Genomic DNA, 7,404 nt, shown 5'->3' with positions numbered 1-7,404 from the left:
CTTTGCATATGTGAATATGAGCAAATGTGAGTATGAATTCCATCAACAATTCAATGCAAATTCTCATTCAACCTTTCAAAATGAAGAGATGAGGGTCTCTTAAATAGACTTTGCTGGAATTCATCAACGGTTGAGATCGATTTCAATCAACGATCAGGATTAAAGGTGAATTTCAGTCATAAAGGAAAATTTTCAAATTAAAGGGAGTTAACAGATTTAATTTGAGTAAAATAAAAAGTTAACTGATTCAATTTGAGTAGAAAAAGGAGTTAACTGATTTAACTCATTTTTGATTAATAGTGAACTGAAAATTTCTCTTTTTGAATTGATGAAAGATTTTGTTGAGATATTTAATTTAATAAAATGAGATATGCTCTCATAATTACTTTTTCTATTTAATTAAATAAACTTTAAATAATTAGAGACACTTTTATTATTTAATTAAATAATGTAGTGCCTACCCTCGTTCACATCTTTTCTGGACATTGTTATTATCTTCAGACTATGTTAGACTAGTTTTATTTTGATGGATTAGTGGTATTGTTTTGACACTATCAGACATTATGTTATGGATTCAGTGGTTATATGATGAGATCATTTAGATTTTACATTTCATTCATACATGATGATCATTATACTATTTTCAGTTATTATTGATGATTAGATGGATGGTTTATTATCTTATGTGTTTTATTATGGATACTTACCCTATACTTGCATGTGTATGGTGTGCATATTTTCTTATTATATAGCATTTGTGATGTGGTTAAGGAACGGAGATGTAGTTACCTGCTTAGTCAGGATCTACACGATGCACCACTTACTGCCATTGTCAGTTTAGCTTAGCATTATATATATATATATATATATATATATATATATATATATATATATATATATATATATATATATATATATATATATATATATATATATATATATATATATATATATATATATATATATATTGTATGTACATGCATGGTTTTTTTGCAGGTTGCAGGTATCGGGTATCGACTTTCTTGAATTGCCAGGATGAGCATACCCTTATTATACTATCTCAATGATAAGAGAAGGGAGATAAATTCTCAAGTCCAAATCCCAAACCTTTAAACCAATTGTCCTAGTGAGGTAGGACAAGTATCTGGATATTTTACCCACCGAATGTGTCAGATGACATGATTCATGATTTTTAACCCTTTAGACTGATTTTGAGTGATTTGCTCTATGATGGGTTTTCATATTTTATCTTGGAGGCCTATGGTGAATTGTCTATTAATTAAGTCTTAACAAATGGATTTAATTAATAAATTAATTATTTGAAAAAATTAATATAAAATATCATGTCATTTTATATTTTGATTGTAATTAATTAAATTTGAATTATTGAGAAAAATGAATTAAATAAAAGAAAATTAGAAAATTAAAATTAATAATAATAAAATAATAATAAAGTAATAAATAATAATAATAATAATAAAAGTTATAAAAGTTAAAATTAAAGTTATAAATATTTAAATGGAAATTATATTAAAAAGTAATTAGAGTTATAAGCTTGCATGGGAATTAACGCACTTCTCTATTTCTCAAGTGTCAACAACACAGGGGTTAGTGCATCAATTAAGCACATGGTGTCTACAGCCCTAAAAGCTCTTTATATTCAGGCACTCATACAAGCTTAAAGAGAGCGTTTGGAGTGCAATTGGAGCATTGGAGGATTCGAGAATTCTGAAGAAGGAAGCTTGCTCTACGATTTTTCTGAGGAAGAGCGATTAGCATCAGAATTCGGCTAGATTCTTGTGTTTTTACTTATTCTATTTCTGCATCATGCATTTCCTGTCTTCTTCATGTCTTCCATATGTCTTCTAAAGAATTTCATAATTTACTGTGCATTCTCAATATGGGTAGATTAATTTATTTGAGAGTTTTTATATGCATGGATCTAAAAAAAAACATGAGGCTAGGGTTGAAATTTATAGTCAAACCCATTAGATTAATTATTGGAAATTTTTGGAGATTAAAGGTCTATGGAAGAATTTTGAAAATTGAAGTTTGTATTCATATATTGTCAATTTTTTTATACATACATACATACATACATACATACATACATATATATATATATATATATATGCAATTATATATATATATATATATATATATATATATATATATATATATATATATATATATATATATATATATATATGTATATATATGTATGTATGTATGTATGTAAGCTCATATGCTGTGATATTTTAATTCTGTATATATATATATATATATACATACATATGTATATAATATATATATATATATATGTTTGTTAAAAAACCAGATGACATACCCATGGGCGGAAATTTTTTAATAAACATTTTTCGCAAATGAAATCGTGTAGCGATTGTTAAAAGAATAAATATTTTTAAGCATTGAGTCAGGGTGGGATGAGACCCGCACCCCACTACGGACGCAGCATACCCCGTTGCAGGTACTGCGACGGTAGTGGTACGCAGTACCACTGACGTCGCAAGCCCTGCAACCGTAGGGTCCTGCATACCGACGGTTATATTAATAATGTGTGTGTTATTTTTTTTAAAAAGTGTTTGCCATATTCGATTTGGCATTATTCAAATTTGATTAAATCGATTTTGTTAAACGATAAATAATTTGGATTGAAATTATAATTAAAGAATGGATTTGTATTCATATATAAATGTTCCTTCAAATTCTTTCTCTTAACTTGGAAACATAAATTGAGATCTCTACACTTAAATTCAAGTTGTAAACTTAGCCAAACCAAAACATGTGTTTACATCGTGTATTCTTTATGCTACTGTTTTCGGTTTTGGATTGACTAGTGTTGACCAGTATAGGATGTTTATTAGAGGCTTGGGGGTTATGTGATTGTGTTGACCTTATTCTATGTATGTATATTTTTGAGCTTGTCATACCCTGTGACATGTACAGTGGATGTAAGAGCATTAGAAATGTAATGTATAAACATTGGACTTATCATTATTATTTTATGAGGATGTTGTACTAGATGGATTTATATATGTAATTCAACATTAAGGGATCTTAAAGAATGTAATCTGTTATTTATGTTATGTTTAATTTTAGATGGACATTGCTATTGCTTCCATTATTGTGCATGAGTATGGTATTTATTTTCAAAAAAAAAAAAAAAAATGCTACTAAAACTTAGTGAAATTCTAAGTTAATTCTTTGGATCCCTTGGCGGGGCATTACATTTGGTATCAGAGCCCAAGTTTCTACATTGGGAGCTCTGGGTATTTTGGAACAACTAGAACTTTGAACTATTAAGTGTAACTTTCCAAACTTCATCTAGGTGAATTGGAACAGGACTCAAACTATTACTTGAGTATATTTTTTTCATACTTCAACACTTAGTTTCAAAACTGGAAATTTTACTTAAATCTAAACATAGAACTGAACTTAGTACCTTGTACTATTGTAGGATGGTATCTGGGACTAGGTCTAACAAGAGCATCAGGCAGAACAAGAGCATAGACCCAGATCTAGAAGTCCTCGAAAGGAACGTCAAAGGTCCATTGTGTCCACTTAGATGAAGGATCTTTCAAGATCCAAGGTTTAGCCTTTCAATGGGCAAGGTTCTAGTTATGTGGCCGAGCAGTGGCTTATTTCTCTCGACAGGATTTTTGCCATGCAAGAGCTATTAGAGGTATATCTCTTGCAGTATTGTTTGATTCAGGAGCTACAGATTCATTTATTTCACCATCTATAGTTTCTAAGTGTAAGCTGGATGTGGTGAGGCAAGATCAGGGTTAGCAAGTGGAATTAGCCTCAAGCAATAAGGTTTCCACAGATTCTGTAGTTCATAAGTGTGGGCTTAGTTTAGGAAGCTTTGATATGGCAGTGGATCTTCGAGTCATACCCCTTGGTTCCTATGATGTGGTTTTATGCATGGACTAGCTTGGATCTCATAGAGCTAGTATAGATTGCAGGAAAAAGATTATTAGGTGCCAAGATGACCAAGGGAATGATGTGCAGATAGTTGGGATATCGAGGCCTATATCTCTGCGAATGATTTCTACTATGCAATTGAAGTGAAGTTTCAGTAAGGGATGTCAGATATTTGTTGTTATGGTAAATAATCTTGATGAGAAAGATTTCATGAGGAAGACTTTGGATCACCTGATTTTGCAGGAGTACGCAGATGTTTTTCCAAGTGAGATTCCAGGCATGCCTCCGAAGAGAGACATTGACTTTAGTATTGATCTGATTCCTGGAGCGGAGCCTATCTCTAAAGCTCTTTATCGCATGACTACTCAGGAATTGGGTGAGCTACGTCTTCAGCTAGAGGAACTTCTGGCCAAAGGGAGCATTCGACCTAGTATATCACCATGGGGAGCTCCAGTGCTCTTTGTGAAGAAGAAAGAAGGTTCTTTGCGCCTTTGTACTGACTATAGACAGTTGAATAAGGTGACTATTAAGAACAGGTATCCTTTACCTAGGATTGATGACTTATTTGATCAGATCAAGGGAGCTACAGTATTCTCCAAGAATTACCTTAAGTCAGGATACCACCAGCTTCGAATTAAGAAAGTAGATATTCACAAGATTGCTTTTTGAACTTGTTACGGGCATTATGAGTTCACAGTGGTACCTTTTGGATTGACTAATGCTCCATCAATTTTTATGACTTTGATGAATGGTGTGTTCTGATCTTATCTGGATAGGTTTGTACTCATGTTTCTTGATGACATATTGATATATTCTAAGACTTAGAAGGAGCATGAGGAACACCTGCAGTTGGTATTATAGTGTTTGAGAGAATCAGCTTTTTGCTAATGCAACTAAGTGTGAATTCTTCAAATTGGAGATTCAGTATTTAGGGCATGTTATTTCAGGTGATGGCATTTTAGTAGATCCTGCAAAGATTCAGGCGATAATAGATTGGCCAACACCAACTAATGTGTCAGAGATTCATAGTTTCATGGGTTTAGCTGGTTATTGTTGCAGATTTGTCCAAAACTTCTCTTGGATAGCACATCCTATCACTTCTCTTCAAAGGAAAGGAAAGAAGTTCGTATGGATAGAGAAATGCGAGAAAGCTTTTCAGAAGCTCAAGGAGCTTTTGATCAGTGCACTGATTCTAGCTGTACCTTATCCAGAAGGTGATTTCATGGTATGTATAGATGCTTCTCTTGAAGGGATTGGGGCAGTATTGATGCAGAATGAATGGGTGATTGCATATGAATCATGCAAGCTTAAGGATCATGAGTTAAAGTATCCTACACATGATCTTGAGTTAGCAGCAGTAGTTCATGCTTTGACAAGGTGGAGACATTTCTTGTTGGGGCACAGATTTGAGCTACATAGCGATCATCGTAGTCTTCAATACATTTTTACTCAGTCTAATTTGAATGCTCGCTAGAGGCGATGGATGGAGTTTCTATGCGAGTATGATTTTGAGGTTAAGTACATTCAAGGTAAGGAGAATGTGGTGGCGGATACTTTGAGTCGTAGGAGACATGTGTTATCATCGATGACTCTTAGTGTGGATTTGAAGAGTCAGATTCTTCAGGCACTTCTTATGGATTCCTGGTATCAGGAAGTGTGTAGAGAGATTGATTCAGAAAGATCTTTGGAAGGTAAGTTTGCAAGTTACGTTTGAGAGTCAGATAGTGTTTTGAGACATTTGGGGAGGATTTATGTGCCATTTTCGGATGAGCTTCACACCTTGATAGTAGCAGAAGCCCATCGTACACCTTACTCAGCACATCCAGGTGTCAAGAAGATGCATGCTCATTTGAGATGTTTGTTCTTTTGGTCTGGGATGAAGTGAGATATTGCTGATTTTTTGGCTAGGTGCCTTGAGTGCCAAAGAGTTAAGGCAAAACATCAGCACTCGGCTGGACTTTTGCAGCCAAATCTCATTCCTTCTTGAAAGTGGGATATCATCTCCATGGATTTTATTGTGGGATTACCTATGACAGTTCGATGTCATGATGCTATCATGGTCACCGTTGATCGGTTGACTAAGGTGGCACATTTTTCACCGATTAGGTCTTCCTACACAGTAGCTTCTATAGGTAATGTCTTTATGCGTGATATTGTGAGATTACATGGTATTCCTAGAAAGATCATTTCTGACAGGGATCCTGTATTCACATCTGCATTCTGGATATCGCTGCAGTATGAGCTTGGAGTGCAGTTAAACTTCAATTCGGCATATCATCCAGAGACTGATGGTCAGACAAAGAGGGTGAATCAGGTTTTGGAGGATATGTTACAGATGTATGTGATGGATAGGCAGACACATTGGGAGGATTATCTCTACCTAATGGAGTTTTCTTACAACAACGGATATCATAGTTCTATTGGTATGGCACCATTTTAGTCATTATATGGACGTCCTTGTTGTACACCATTGAGTTGGGATAGTCTTGAGGATTGCATCCTATTGGGTCATGAGATGCTTCATGATATGGAGCAATAGGTAGTGCGTATCCATGAGCATTTGACTACGGCACAAGATAGGTAGAAGAAGTATGTCGATGCTCATAGGATTGATAAAAAATTTGCTGTGGCTGATAAGGTTTTCTTGAGAGTGCGACCGTGAAAGAGTTTGATATGGTATGGAAAGGGTTCTAAGCTAGCACCTCATTTTGTGGGACCATTCAAGATTCTAGAGAGGATTGGCCCGGTTGCTTATCGTCTTTCTCTACCATCCAGCCTAGCATGCATTCATGATGTTTTCCATGTTTCAGTGCTTTCGCAGTATATTTTTGATATTGTACATGTTCTTGATTGGAATCTGTTGCAGGTAGAGGACGAGCAGCTGGCTTTGGAGCCGGTTCATATTCTGGAGTAGTAGGAGTTGACCCTCAGGGGTCAAACCATTGAGTAGGTAAGGGTCCAATGGGACCCTACTGATGATTCTTCAGCTACTTGGGAGGATGCAGCTAGATTGAGGGAGTTATATCCCTACTTGTTTGTAGGCTTCCGGGAGAAAGCCTAACCCAAGGGGGGGTGGATGTAGTGCCTACCCTTGTTCACATCTTTTCTAGACATTGTTATTATTTTTAGACTATGTTAGACTAGTTTTATGTTGATGGATTAGTGGTATTGTTTTGACACTATCAGATATTATGTTATGGATTCAGTGGTTATATGATGAGATCATTTAGATTTTACATTTCATGCAGACATGATGATCATTATACTATTTTCAGTTATTATTGATGATTAGATGGATGGTTTATTATCTTATGTGTTTTATTATGGATACTCACCCCATACTTGCATGTGTATGGTGTGCGTGTTTTTTTATTGTATGACATTTCTGATGTGGTTAAGGAAGGGAGTCATAGTTACCTACTTAGTTGGGATCTACATGATGCACCACTTCCTACCATT

Source organism: Cupressus sempervirens, chromosome 9 (genome assembly GCF_028749045.1).
Source record: "Cupressus sempervirens isolate cs-2001-9-10 chromosome 9, ASM2874904v1, whole genome shotgun sequence".
NCBI classification, from domain to species: domain Eukaryota; kingdom Viridiplantae; phylum Streptophyta; class Pinopsida; order Cupressales; family Cupressaceae; genus Cupressus; species Cupressus sempervirens.
This window is presented reverse-complemented; position numbering follows the sequence as displayed.